This window comes from Athene cunicularia (genome assembly GCF_003259725.1).
Source record: "Athene cunicularia isolate RWA chromosome 2 unlocalized genomic scaffold, athCun1 chr2_part1, whole genome shotgun sequence".
Lineage (NCBI taxonomy): Eukaryota > Metazoa > Chordata > Aves > Strigiformes > Strigidae > Athene > Athene cunicularia.
In genome coordinates this window covers 17697287-17713056 of record NW_020799095.1, presented here as the reverse complement: position 1 = coordinate 17713056, position 15770 = coordinate 17697287, and the positions used below count along the sequence as shown (strand labels likewise).

The 15770-nt window shown below is 39.5% G+C and overlaps 1 protein-coding gene across 6 annotated transcripts in view; it reads right to left on the bottom strand.

The window, feature by feature from the left end:
• The window catches only part of OSBPL3 (oxysterol binding protein like 3), an 86275-nt gene extending 70505 nt beyond the window's left edge, over nucleotides 1–15770 (bottom strand). For 4 of the 6 annotated variants that reach the window (XM_026841697.1, XM_026841699.1, XM_026841698.1 and 1 more), the window contains exon 1: nucleotides 14381–14479. The gene's annotated coding sequence lies outside the window, so the exon portion shown is untranslated. Of the gene's footprint in view, nucleotides 1–10916; nucleotides 10981–14380; nucleotides 14480–15578 lie in introns of those variants that run through there. The other 2 variants (XM_026841694.1, XM_026841695.1) reach the window with 2 other exon arrangements.

Below are 15770 nucleotides of genomic sequence, written 5' to 3'. Positions count from 1 at the left end.
CTATTTGTTACATTCCTGAAAATGTCACCACCCCCAACTGGTTTGGAGTCTAAACATCTGTGATTTAATTTTAGGATTGTTTTTTTCTAACCTATGAACTTAATATTTGGATTATTAAAAATACACAAGGGTGGAAGTTTTTAAAACGAGAGTAAGAAAGAACATTTGACATGTTAACTTTGATATTTTAAATTAATCTAAGGTTCTTTAATTTGTGCTGCCGTTTAAGATTAGAGATCTAAAATAGCTATTAATGTAAAAGCCTATTGACATCTTTAGCCTGTAGGAGCATGCAGTGGGCAGACGTAGCTGAAATAACATATTTGAGCGATGAACCAGCTTTATGATTTTATTACTCAGACTTTCCCAGATCTATGGCTGGCGTTTTTTTCAGTAACTCAAGAATTAAGCTGTTCTACATTTAAAACTTCCAACAAATCATATACTAAAAACTTCTCATGGTTAGGGCAACAAAATCACCTTACAATAAGCATTTGAAAAAAATAAATAAACAGCTAGCTCTGAAAAGAAGTGCCTTGAATTCTTTGTTATTTGCATGAACAATGGAAGAGAAATTGAAAAAAAAAATCTGATGTAGGTTAGACACAACTACATTAGTTATCAGGAGTATATTACATATCACATTAATATAGCAGGGACCCTAGAGAGACCCCAAAGGGAAGTGAGGTCCAAGCAAACACAACCCAAGCATTCACCCTCACTGGGAACATTAGTCCATCAGCAGTTCTGTGTTAACTTACAAAACATATGATGGCCTAAAAAAAATAAATAAAAATCACTACACCCAAAAAAAGCAAGAAAAATAATTGAGCTTTTCAATACAGCCCACAAGATCAGACCTTAAGCAACAACCCCACAAGTCAAGGGACAGGAAAGGGGAGTTGCCATTTCCATCAGTTCAGTCTCTTAACCCAAAACAAAGTCTATAATTTTCTACTTTATTATGCAGCCCCCTGTGTAAGAGTTTAGTGGTATCTTCACGACTGCAGAATTTATGAACTCCATGCCACCCAGGACAAGCCAAATGCAGGGGCCTTAACTCTGAATGATGTTTCTAAAGGTATCTGAGAAGTCTATCAGGAAGCTGAGACTTATATCAACCACTTAGTCACCCCATAAAGCCAACTGATGCCTTTGTTGTTCCAGAATCTTTCCACATTTTTACACACACAGCAAGTCTTCCTCCTCCCAAAACAAAAGTTTCCTCACAACTTGCTGATCTAAAAAAGGTCCCATGTTTCCCACTGCTCCCCAAACCACTGCACTGCAGCAATCTAGCCTGATCAGTGGGCACAGGGATACACCCATATATTTTGTTTCTGAATATTTTGCAATACAGGGACCCACTTTCTAAATCATGTAGGAAATCCAGACCAGCTTAACTGCACTATTGATTTAGAGCTTTTTTTTTGTGCCTGTGAAATAAAAAAAGTAATCCACACTTGTACAGACATAAGACAAGGCATCTTCTCACAGACATGAGAAAAATTCTAGAGCCTGATACCTTGGAATAGAACAATAAATTGAACAATAAACATATCTCACAGTGAGTGATTAAAGCTCATGTGAGCATCATAGAGGGATGTTCATTTAATGCAGAACAGAGAAAATTAATTATCTGGTACCCAAGGAAAAAAAAGAAGAATGAACATGCAATAATTGACCTTTTAACGACTCTACAACCATTCATTAAGCTGTTTTTACTGTATTAGTCCCAAAGAAACTACACATTTCTAAGTATTTCTAGAAGAGCCTACCAGGAGTACAACAAAGACCTAATCTGCAAATAGAGTGTAATTTGGTGTAAATCTGCAGTAAGCAGAACTGGGGGTCCTTGGGGAAGAACCAGCCAATTCTCTCCCTTCTCAAAGGTAGCTATTTCTGCTGCAAGTCCTACTAAAACCAGTAGCAACATGACTACAGGGTGGAATAAGAGTGGGAAATGAATCCAATTACTAACCAACCAGGAAAAAAACCCCAGATTTTTAGCCATACTGTTTGCTGAACCAGTTCACTGCATAAACATGCTGCCAGCAGATAGATAAAAAGAGCAAGTCAGGCAGCTGCAGACAAGAGGGTAGAGCAAAACTACCCCTCTTTCAGAAGCAACACAGGATTATGCTGGTTTACACTCAGAAGTAGGAACAAAGCAACAGGAAAAAGTAAGAAAGCAACTTGTCCAAAACAACCTACAACAGACCTGCCTTCTAAAAATTCAGAGTTTAATGAATGTGAGCAAAAGCTAACAGTAGTGCCGTCTGACTGAAACCAAACATTAAAATCTTACAGTTTGCATGATGGATAAGTTAGTTACAAGTGTTATTATATAGTGCTAGCTTTAATTGCTCTGAGCTGAATATAGCTTTCAGAATTTAATTGGTGCCCCTCAGCTTATCTGTCATTCAAGGAGGCAGAATCTTCCCATTAGGAAAAACACACAGGCATACACAGTTGCATGTTACCACAGAGAAGCAGGAAACAAATCATTAAGATGCTTACGTTAAGAGTCTCCAACACTCACTCAGAACTCCTGTTTATAAGAGAGCAATTGTTTTCCTGTTCCACCTCTCTGGTTCCAGTTACAGCAGGTGAGGAAGCACACATACCCACGCCTTATCAAACTAAACCATTTTTTGCTTTATTAGCAGACTGTACTGAAACTTGCTCGCCCCATGTTTCCAGTCAGGTTGTTGCCTTTACCAGCAAGCTGCCCTGGTACCCACATGCTTCTTCCTGAGCCACCTAGCTAGGCACCACAGGAGGAAGAGGAGGAGCGAGTCTCCTGCACACACACGCTGCCGGGTCCTTCCCTGAAGCTGCTGTATTAGCATGACATACACGATGGGGTGCAAAATCTGCTACAGCAGCAGACTGCAGCACCCCAATAGAGACACGAAAAAAGCTCCCTCTTCTGCCTTCTTATAAACAATAAGGATTTCAAAAAAAATGAAGAGTTCTACATAGCAGGCTTCAGTTTCCCTCTCTGAGCTGATAATGGGTTTCAGGCAGATTATTTGGCTGACAGCTAGAAGTGTGTTCTACAGATTCAGCATTTCTCTTCACCTTCATTTAGAGGTCATTATGCAAGTGAAGTGCTGGCAATTTCTACAATTCGGGGAGTTAAAAAAAATAAAAAATTAAAAAGCCACTGCTGCAAGGACAAGTGTTTATACTTTCCCTCAGGCCGTAACTGCAAACTCCCTTCCCTCCCCCCAAAACTCACCTGGCTTGTGCCCTCTACCTATTTTCTCTCTGGTTTCATACATCCTCTTCTTTACTGAGCTGAACTCCTAATTTTTAGAGTTCTGGTCTTCTTCCTCCCTGTCTTTGGTGAGTGGGGAAAAGAAGAATAATGCTACTTATGGAAAAGAAAGCATTTATCAGACTATCTGAATTGCTGAATGCCACATTAGAGCTGAAGATAGATGGGCAAGCTAAGCCTCCAGGTTTGCCTGTGTTAGTGCTCCTACAGTGCACGCCCAGCTCTAACTGGAGGTCTGCCAGGGTGTCCCTGCTACACTGAACAAGACCAAAGGTAGTATACCAGGTTTTTCTGTCCTCTGACTTACCACATTTCTGAGGTGCAGACCAGGCTGGATACAACAGGTTAAAGGAACTATATCTCTTAGCTGCTTAAGAGAGATTTTAAAGCGAGCCTCCTGATGTGCACTGTTTTGCTTCCATACTCTGCTGTTAGCTGAGCTGCCACAGAACAGAAGGCTCCCTACTGTCAGTGCAGGCGTAGACAGACTTCATTTACCCACTCCTGATAAAGCACAAAATCATGACACTCACTGCCATTAAGATTTTTCCTTCTGAAGTACCAGACAAAAATGTGGATAAATGGCATCAAAAACAGGGATGAACACTGGAGGCAATTTATATATTATATCTGTCACTCTTACAGAAGGCATTTTTATTTTAAAACTCTGCCAATCACAACAGTCTATATAGTAGAGATGTTTGGGGTTTTTTTAAAAAAAAAAAAAAAAAACACACCACCAAAACCAACATAGACATCACCATGCATCTATTCCTGATAAATATACACTCTTAATGCTGTTAACTGTTGTGAATCAGAACCGAGTGACCTAGAACTACATGGGGCTCTTCCTAGTCAAGCTGTTGTCCTCTCAGGCAGCAGCAACCAGATCCGGGCAGGGCAGGCTGCCAGGTGTGGCTGCACAGGTCTCGAGCATCAAACCACCTCTCACCCTCTCCCCACATTTAAAACTATCATGTAAGGTGCAGTGAGGAGACACAGACCACACACTGCCTTTTAATAAACGATCAGGAAAATCCACACAAGCAGAAGGATGGAAGAACAGTAGAGATCAGCCAAAGCAACCACAGCCTTAGTCTGGGAAAGTAAGCATGCAGCTACAGTAGCATTACGTGACTGTCCACTAAATCTGGATTTGGGGATTAGCAGGAGAGAAGAGATACCAGAAAAAAGGTGATTTGTTTTCTTGTCACCAGTAGTACTGGAGAGATTTTTACCCTCCCCTCCAAAATTAGAACACCTACATAAGTATAACCCCTTCTTTTCTTCTTAGTGTCACATGTATACACAGAAACCCACAAAAAAAAGCATCATCAGTCTCAGGTCAGGGCAGCTGAGGCCTGAACATTCTCAAAACTTTCACGGAAACGTTAAAAAGCAAGTATGTTAAAACAAGATCCATCAGAGCAAATATATACCATTCACCAGAATAATTACATACCATCCAGCAGAAGCTGCAACCTATTCACAGTAAGTTTATTCAGAAAATTTTTCTCACAGAAAAAAACATAAATGTGGCAAGTTATGATGTCTGCAAATTCCAGAATCTATTTATTTATCAGATGCTTTTCTCTACATCTGATTACCTGCAAAATTGACTCAGCTGTAGCAACAGCTGCTGCTAAATCTGTGGGTTAATTTGGGAAAGAAAAAGATAGCTAAGTATTTTCAGTTAAATATATGTATTCACTTAAATGCAACCTGAGATTTTTTTAAATATTTACATATACATGTAAATATATATAAATAAATGTCACATTTAAGTGAATGCTTTTGAAGTTTCATCAAATGATTCACATTTGGCAACCCTTCCCCTTCCTCCTTGTACTTTATGTATCTCCCTGCTGATCTGAAGCTATATTCTTTCTGGGTGTTCAAGGTTACTTAAGTTACAGTTAGAGAACAGAATGGGGAGGGGCATCTAAAGATTATTTATATGGCAGGACTTCAGACAATTGAACCAGCTATATCTCAAGGGATTTGATAAAGAGTCATAAAATTGTTAAAGAGGAGAAAGATGGGTGAAACACTATTCAGAGTCACTGATCAGGATTCTCCTGCTGATGAACTCATTCATGTGACAAAGACACTGATCCTCTAGGACAAGGTGACACACCCAAGAAGGGATTTTAAGATAGAAGTGGGAAGTGAAAGTTCTTGGGCACCCACGCAATCTCCACATCTAACCTCACTGCACTAGCAAAGGAAATGAGGATGTGGCCAAGAAGGAGTCTTATCTATCCTTTGATAGAGGGCTGAAAGTCCTAACACAGATGAGAACAGGGGTCAGGCAGACAAGTAGTCTGCCCTGGTAAACAGGCAAGACCAGATGAAATATTCTGTGTACTTAAAATTAAGCTCTTTTTTTTTAATCTAAAAAAATATAATTAGCCAGAATCCTGGATTAAAGTTTTAGCCAAAGCACAAAAGTTTTGAAATAATTTGTTAATGGGACATCTGAGGACAAACCTCTGACTAAGATGATGCTTAGAGACTTTACAAAAGGGAATACACAAATGTATTGACTGCAACAAATATTGAACATCAGTATGCAGGAACTCTCTTCTAGTCCTGTGATGTGCCAGTACAGTCACTTTCATTATAAATTAAGCTTTATATACCCTTACCAACATTACTATTGCTGATTTAACCTAGGCTGCAAACCAACCCTGCCTAATAATTTAAACTTTAGTTTCCATTAATAAAAGAAAACTACTTCAGCTTTACTTGCTTAGAAGCATTTCTTTTGTGAACAAAAGTTAGGTGGGTTATTTTAAAGTAATACTCATTTTAAAATAAGTGGCAGATCAAAGAAATTGTGCTTTTTAGAATCTATGTTTAAGCTACCAGACATAGGTAGCTTCTACTACATCAGTTCTGACAGTGAAGTTGATACTTTCCTCTTGATTTGATGTCAACACCTTGCATGCCCATGCCTTTCCGAAGAAAATAACTGTAGTTTCCAGACCTCTGGACTCAGATAACACAGAAATAAACACTTCAGAATCTCAGTGTAGGGAGGAATTAGGGGATCAGAAGAGATTTTTCCAGTTTTCTTCTTGATCAAAGCCAATCCAGTCACAAGTCTAACCAATCTATGCCTTGCGATTTTTGTCTGCATTCCTCCTACATTCCACAAAACATTCTTACATGCAAATGCAAGTGGCATTCACAGACAAAAAAATTTCATAAGATGACTCACCATATTTACTCAGAACACCTCCATTATTTTCAAGGGCCAAAGAGAACCACAGGGAAGTAGAAAAGCAGTTTGGTCAACCAGAATAAGAAGTGAGAATCAAAGTTACATACAATAACATATAAAAATCTGTTTTCCTACCCTTTATCCCTAGTTCCCTTACCAAATACCACCCTTCCCTCAGCTCTAAGTGCATTAGGCTAGGCTAATGTAGAAGATACAATTTTATTGATAAAGTAATGCACAACAGATGCACAGCCTACACCTTCTCTCTTCTTAAGTAACCCATCACAAGGCAGATCAAGTGGCAATGCACTTGCAAACTGTTGAGCAAGGATATTAAGAATGAAAATCACTCAAGAATTCAAGTTCTGCAAGATGAGTGCTGGGAGACAGGCCATAGCAAGGAAGGCATTACATCTTTCTAATATTCACAGGACAAACAGTTTTGTTTGTTTAAAACATAAAATTCACTTAACAGCAAGCAAAGATGATCTTTTTGCAGAAGAGCTCTGCACACAACTACTATTTAATAGCTTAATTTGGGAAAACGAGAAGCAAACAACTCTCTATTGCACTGAATAGAGGGTGTGTTTATACTAACTGTTCATTCTAGTCATATTAAAGTAAGTAATGAAAGCTCACTTGGCAAGGAACACCTGGTACTTCAACGTGAACTGTCATTGTGTCTGGATTATGAAGACTGAAATGGCATCCACAGTTAGGAAAACGTGGATGTTCTCAAAGGCTGAGCCATGCCTCAGAAATGAAGATTTCCTAAGCCACTTTAAGTAGGAAGCAGTCACCACCACAGACAAGCCCCATAAATGTTTCCCAAATTGAGGTCAGTCACTTGATACTGAAGTACAACTACTGTCCTACCACTGAACTACTATGAAATTAAGGAAACCACTTGTTTAAAAATAAAAAGATGGCTGCCAATACAGGTAGAAATAAATGGGAAATTGTATCTTCCCTGCTCATCTTATCAAATCTGGGACTAAAAGCAGATTATTAAAGCCTGCCTGATGAAAACAATGATCTTGTATGCATTTAAAAATACTTAATGGTGTCCCATTATGTGACATTTGATCTTTTAAAATGTAAGATTATCACCAGTAAGTGATCTTCAGTACATCAGCAATTGCATGCATATGACATGGCAGAAGAAAGTAACCTTGTATACTTAAGTGTTCCTGCAATAAGAGGGAAAAAAAAAATGTATTTTACAAGTCAAACTTAACAAATACACTCCATTTTATGAAAGGCTGACAATTTTTTTTAAAGAAAAAGTTTTTAAAAAAAGAAGCAAGCAAAGAAACTATAAGTCTCATCTGCCAAAGTGACATTCTGGCAATGGCTCTGCTGTTGATTATCAAGTGGAAATGTTAATCTTTCTGAACTTCAAAGAGTAGAGTACAATATAGTATTATACATAGGAAAATAAGCTGTGCAATTATGGGGTGAAGGAGAGAAGCCTATGATTCAGCTACCCTGTGGAAAATTCTAACATCTTATCTCTGAATCTAAAATAAAGTTCCCCATTTACTCAGTGAATTGAAAGAAAAAAACATTATTTCAGCAGTGCATTTTTTATTCTAAGAAATAGGATGTTAAAAAGCTTGTTTCGACAAAACAAACTGGTCATCAGCTATAAGGCAAGAACTTTATTTATTCACGATAGCAGTTCCCTACCTCAGCAAGTTCTCCTTTCTCCACAATTTGACATTCTCTAAGCACTGCGAGATATTCAATAAGTAAGCCTTAGTTTTATAAGGTTATCGTACTAAGTGCTTCTGGTTTTAATGCCTTGCAGATGAGATAGGTGGATTTAAGGACAGTAACAATCTGCAAAATGAACTCAGTGATATCATTTAAAAAAAAAAAAAAAAAAAAAAAAAAAAAAAAGAATGGATTTTATACCTGAATTGCAGAAGCTGTGGCAGTAGTGCAAGAGGTTTGAATTGTTACTTCCTATCTAGGTCACTCAGTAAAAAATTATCAGTACCATTCAGTTAAGGGAGACAAGAATCAGTCATAATACTTTGGCCCAATATTTTGATCGACACCCAAACTTTAGAGTTCATTTCCTTTTTGGATGAAAGGTTAAGAATAATATGACAAAACAGCCCTTCATACCCAGCCCAGGAATCTAAACCCAGCTGGGTGCCCTCTTAGCCTGTGGTACAGATACCACAATGGTAAGCAAATGCGGGTCCATGACATCTTAGTTGTCCATCATTTTAGTCAGTAAAACATACTGGTTGGTGCTAGTAAGGGTACACCTCCTGAATTCATTTCTTGAAAAACAGGAGCTTTCTTGCCAAGACGTGACAAATTCCTGTAGACAAACACTTAAATTCTTTTCCTTCCATTGTTCAACCTTAATCAGAAAACAAACAAAAAATAGCAACTCTCCTTTCCCAACATGGTTATTACTAGAGTTCGATAACAGGACTGGATTTATCAAAGATTACTCTCTCTTCATATACAAATTGCTTGTTATCTGACCTTAATATCAGCAAATTAGCAAACCCCATTAGTTCCAGTTCTCTTCTATTTCTAGAAGTCAAACTCTGTCAGACAGATACTACCAATCCTCCATAAGGAGGCTATTCCAATAACAGTTGCACCATGCCCTATGAAAGATGACCTGTATCCCAACCACAGGGTTGCTTATTGTCTCAGTTAATGTCCAGACAAGACTGGAAAAAAACACCAGGACTCTGACTGGCTTTTCCAAAATCACTTCTAGATCTAACAGAGTTTGAAGAGCAGAGTCGCACTACACTAAACTTCAAAATACACTAGTAGAATTATCACAGAATGGTTGAGGTTGAAAGGGACCTTTGGAGGTCATCTGGTCAAACTCCCTGATCAAGCAGAGCCACCTGGAGCTGGTTGCCCAGGACCACATCCAGACAGCTTCTGAATACCTCCAAGGAGAGAGACTCCACAACACCTCTGAACAACCTGTGCCAGTGCTCGATGGCACTCACAGCGAAAAAAAATACTTCCTGATGTTCAGGGGGAAACCTCTTGTGTTTCAGTGCCCATTGCCTCTGGTCCTATCCTGTTACATATCTCAGCGAGTAACAAAACCATTATCAAAATGTTATCTTTTAAGGAAACTAAAACATGGCTGTTCTGAGTGATTCAACCAGCCCTATAAAACAGCAACAGCAAGATGCAGTTCTGAGAAGTTTCCAGGACATGACAGCACCAGGGTAGACCACAGAGCCTTACTACTCTCACTTACTAGCAAAAGAAAAGTTAAGGAGAAATCTTATTTTCAAGGATAGTCTTAATAAAGCCTCTTACTTATATTTTTTTTTCTTTGTTCCATTATCACTTATTTAAAAAGCAAAGACCTGCAGCATTTTAGCAATAATGCCAGTTCCAAATAGCCTGATGCATGCTAGGCAGCTTGCTTCTTTTGAGGTAGTGAAATCATCGCTAAAAAAATGGACTAGCAAGTTTTTAGAACATCTGCTACCTAAATGGCTGCATAGTCCCTGAGAACTGACAGGTCATGTGCCACTGAACTGCACAGACATAGATACATCCAGTCAGGGTGGGGAACCCCACACAGTTACCAAATTGTAGAAAGGTATCTCTCAGCAAGTACCAGCCTGCCTGCCTTTGGCAAGCAGCAAGGTATAAGGGAGGGAACCTCAGAAAGCCACCACAAACTCGTACCACAGTTATCTTAAACTAGCAAAAGACTCAGTAGCCCACATCCTTTGAAGTTAGCTTCATCAGCTCCCCAGTATGCAGACAGTAACCACTAGCATATCTTTGGGATCCCCATTGCTACTAATGATGTAGACCCAGTTATTTTAAAGTGCTCAAGCAGCACCACAGATGATTAACAGACACTAGCTGTTTCTTTTTTTAAGGTATACAAGACAGTCAGTGACTGAATCGCATTCATAGCGAAACTGCCTCCCTTTTCCCCCCTACATTGTAAGTTGCACTTAAATTCACAGTTTATGCTGTTAAAGCTTCATCTAGAAGATCTTGGCACTTGTATGTCACAAGAAGTAATAGAACTATTAACTCTCCTTCAGAATACAGTATTTTCTAAAACCATTAAACAAGCTTCTTTTCTACCAATACAGTTTCAGCCAGCGCAGTCCCAGGTGTTACTATGAGCAAGACATGTTCTGTGTCCTGTTCAGGGGAGATGCTGCTATTGTGCCTTGCAGCTTGAGGCAGGAACAGAAAGAACCCTTTTGACAATAAAGCTTATCAAGGCTGGTTTCAAAGCCACCTGCTGCCACTGCAGACAGGACAGCAAAAGTTCTGTAAAAATAAGATTTGCACATTTCACTTGGGAAACTAAGAGTATAAAGAAACTCTTACTATCCCTCCTCAAGGCTATTTTTCTAGACACACTGACAAAACAATTACTTTGGAGAAGAGGGAAACACTGTAACAAAATTTTTTTTAACGTCAGTGGTTGGCAAGGTGATAGTAGTGCCAGAGACCTGTATCCTCCTCTGCTCATGTGAAAATTTGAAGGGCAGGGCTTAACCTTCTGTAGCAAGCAGAATTAACAGTGACACAGATGGGCTTGCGTATTGAGAAGGATAAAGTCTCCTGCACACACGGTTCTGTTGGTGATTGACAAGCTGTTCAGAAATTCTCTTCTGTGGTTTCAGGGACTGTCCAGGCAGAACTTAGTAAACATGTAAGGCAAACAGAGTATACCCCCACAGTTCTTCACCAGAACCATTAAGACCAGGAGCTTTATTCATATTCACCAGCAGCTATATGAAAATGGAACAGACTAAAAGCAGAACAGTAAGAATGCAGACACTGCAACTAGGAAAAGCCTCCAGAATCACAAGTGGCATAAGTCAGATCAGAGAGAGGTGACCTAAAAGCAACCAAAGTGATCACCACAACCGATAAGAGATGATACTTGTGATAACAGACTGCAGTATCATCACAAGCAGTAATAACAGAATTGGTAGAAATTAAGATGAGGGAAGAGTACAACTAGATTCAGCCACGGAAACATTTCAGACTTCTACCCTGAAAACATTCATCAGAAGATTCACCAAATGCCCAGAAAGCCCAATGCTTCCGGTTTTTGTAATGGCAACAAAAAGTCAGTACTGAAATCTAACAGGTATCATTATAGTAAACAAAGAAGTTACAAACAAGGATTAGTAACAATACAAAATAGTAAAGGTGAGACACTCTTCATTCTAAGAGCAGCAGTTAAATAGAAGTGCTGAATGATAACCACAGCACCACATGCCTACCATGTTTTGCTGTGACTGCTTTTTAGGTTTCAGCTCAACCAACATGCAGGCAGATTTTGGAGCTATCACTAAAAAGTTGCTATTATGGAAAGATGAATCAAAAGAAAACTCTCCTTAATTCATCGTTATATTAGAAGGCAGAAGAAAGATTTGTTTGCACACCCACATTAACATAATTGCCCAAGAAAATGTCCAGAAGAAAACAATTAAGTGTTCACATAGCAGCAGCTATGTTTGACAACCTAAATATGATAACCCCGTAACTTAAAGAAGGAATTTAACAACTGGACTTGAAAGTGAGAAATCTTGAAACACAAATACATACAAACCTCTTGGTCAGACAAGGAATGCAGAGCTTGGCTAACATGCTATTCAATGACTCCAAAGGGAGGATTTTTCAAATTCAATCTAAACTGTTACAAAATTGAAAAGCTGCGCACAGAAGCACATAAATAGTATCTACAGACTTCCTTCTGTGACTTAACAGATGCTATTAAGCAGCCACTATCTTTGTGTCAGGCTGTTTTACAGTCAAGTACACAATTAGTAAGTCTGGAGACCTCTCCAATAGTTAGAAACTCATAGCAATTCTCAATGCACTACTTCAGCTTAGGGCTTAGAGGTCAGTGAAAGTCAGTTCTCACTCTTATTCCTCCCTCTTGTTGCACATAACAGGGATTCCTGTAAAGTCAAGCTTATCAGTACTTATTTTCCATAGGAGAAGATTTAAGAGCCATGTCGAAAATAGCCTTCATCAGAAGACGCTGAATAATTAGCAAATAGGCACTGCAAAAATTGCTTCGCACCTTCCTCAACAAAAGCAGCTCAATTCTATTTCTTTGCTTTTGTGGTTAGCATCTTGGAGCGCCCAGACAATGAAATAGGATTAAGCACTGCTGTGCTCAGTGCTACACACTAGCACGTGACTTCTACCCGAAGGAGCCTGCACTGAGTCAGTGCTGTTCTGGCAACCGGACAGGCAGGACAGTAGAGGCTGAGCTGCACGGCGCCGAACTGACCAAACGCGTTTCCAGGTCTCACCTGGCACTTCTTAGAGCGCTCACTGCTTTTGTTAACGACAGGTACCAGAATTCCCATTAAATTAATATTTAAAAAATAACTGTGATCATTTAACAATTATCTCAGTTGGGACACCTGAATAAAGAAAATCAAAATTTGTGCAAGGCTTCTGTTTTCCTCCTCTGCTGAGCCTGTCCTCAACTTTTTTTTTTAAATTGTTTCAAGCAACCTCCAACAATGTGCCATGATTTTCATGTTGACAGAGCTCCAAAACCACTACTCCAACACTGTGTTAATTCATGTCATAACTTCATATATAATAGAATCTGCTATTTCTGAACATATGCATTACGTAAAAGTCACAAGCAGCTTCAAGAACTTTGCATGAGCAACAAGCTAAAGCAGATTGAAAGGAGAAGGAGTTATGGATATCCTGCCTCCCAGGATCAGACCCACTGCTGTGCTTTTCTTAGCTCTTATGTTTCCAACTTTACCTAGATCATCGTATTCATTAGCATCAACACCCACAGCACTCAACCTTGAAGGCAGACAGCAAACTTCACTCTAAGGTAATTAGAAATTAACATCAAGGAGATAGATACATTTTATGTTAGCAGAATAAGTACCCACAACAGCACAGAACATTACATACACAAAACTTCCCTGTTCTTCAGATAAATGAGAAACTAAAGCAACAAAACACGTATTTGGAAGCATAATATTCAAGGATTTATGTACTTGTACCACAAGTCACAGCTGCAGGAGACTGTAAAAAACGTCTGTCCCCTTAAAGACTACTTCTCAAACACAACCACAAATGCAGGAGATAGACGTGAAACTCCAGCACCACAAAGAGCAGAGCTGGGTAAATTTGTTAACAGAAACGTATTAGTCCCAGTCTGAAGAGCTGCTTGTCAGATCTCACAATATCTGCATCCTATTATCAGAAACCTGATACAGGAAAAGGCAATGAGATTCTCCTAGAAGTTTCTTTGACTTCCTTTGTAGTGGTGTATTACCCTATCCCCTAGCCTTTACTGGCAAAACTTTACACCTTCGGCAAGTCAAATCTTGACATAATTTAAATCAACTGAGAAATTTCTACTGACTTCAACGAGACCAAAATATATTGATATAAATACTATGCTGCTTCCAACGTATAGAAGTACCCCACGACAGTCCCGCACTTCATTCTGCTGCCTCGTTCATCACTGCATTTTTTTGAAATGCACGTTACAGAAAATCAAATGTAAGCCTAAAATATATTAGCTACAAAATGAGAAAAGCCTTCCTATTGAAAACATAATTTGTATCTAAATTGTTAAGAGCACTGTTTGCAGCAACTGAAAACTCAGGTTTACAGTTAGAAACCACAAGATCTCAGACTGCCAGAAGAATGCCCTATTCTGCTTTACTTTCTACACAACTAACAAAACCTACAGAATGCAACAAATGAAGGAAAGCTTGTTAGACTGACGTCCATCTATAATGGACACGGCTTGAAGGAGACCCAATTCTGTACAATGACATATGCACAGCTACCAAAAAACTAAAAATGTTTTGTATAAAATACGGCATACTTACGTTTGCAAAAGTGAATGAGCTACCACACATGCAGTTGCAAGAAGCAGACTCCAGCTGTCTCACCATTTCCTGTCCCTGGTGAACACGCTAGTAATTTCACCCCAACCACAACTGTTCAGTGCACACACATGCACACTCATACGCTGAGAGTCTCTCCTATCCCTAAGACTCCCCACCCACCCTTCCTTCATACAAACCCAGATATATACAAAATTATTAGGGAGGACATAAGTCGGCCTAACACAGTGTGCAGGAGGCAGGATATCAAAGTAAAGAAGAAGAGAATAAAGAATTGTGAATGTTATTGCTCTGTAAAAGGAGTAGGAGTCACAGTAGAAAATATTTAGCTTAATCTACTGGGAATACAGACTAAGGAGTATTACTTAAGAGATGATTTTTTTTTAGAAACATTTCCAATAATAAAAAATAAAGCTCATGGACATTAAAACTGTTGTTACCCATGGCTTTACAGAAAATGTCCATGAAAACACTTGCTTTAAATACCCAAACCGGACTTAAAAACTCTGTTGAAATTGAGTGAAACATTCTGAACTCTATGATTAATCAATGAAAGTAAAGAGATGAAGCAACCACCAACTGTTCCCTGTGTCCCTTTTCAAGAAAGCAGAGAAGGAAGAACACTGTTACCATCATTAGAGGCCTAGGACAAAAATCTAAGGCAGACAAATTACCTTACAAGGAGGAAGGGAATTTATTAAAAGCCCTTTTCACTAGCCATTCCAAATATCCTCCTAGTAAAAATAAACCAGCAAGCGTCAGTGACAAGTATTTCACCACCAGTGAACTGTACCGAAAAAGTTTTCAAGTAATGGAGTATTTAAATGCTCGTATTACCTAATTTGTCCTCAAATGGAAATTAAATCAACCTGGAAACTGTAGTGGCTGGATTTAATTAACCTATTTTCTTGAAGAATGTGGGCAAGAAGAAAAAAAAAAAAAAGGTGTAATTTTTTTATTTCACAGGAGCTCAGAAAACCTGAGATTTAGACGAGAGCGACGGCTTTACAAACACGCCCAAGATTTCCGAAGTTACATTTAACATCCAGCCCGTTGCCAGCTCGATTTCCCAGAGGACGCAGCAAGCGGGGAGACCTGTCCCTGCCGCCCCTGCTCCGGGAAAGCCACCCCTCGGCCCAAGGGCGTTTGGGAAGCAGCGGCCCGGAGTATCCCACCTAACCTGGAATTCGCTCCGTCTCGGTGCTACGGGGAGCACACCGGCAGTTCAGTAAGTGCCGAGCAGCCCTCAGCAGCGATCTCCCTCCCGAAGCAGAGGAAGGCGCTTAAGTCGGCTACCTCTCCGGGGCTGTAACAGCGCGGCCGGCGGGGGCCGAGGGCCGCAGGAGGTGACCAGGGAGGGGGTCGGCCGGGC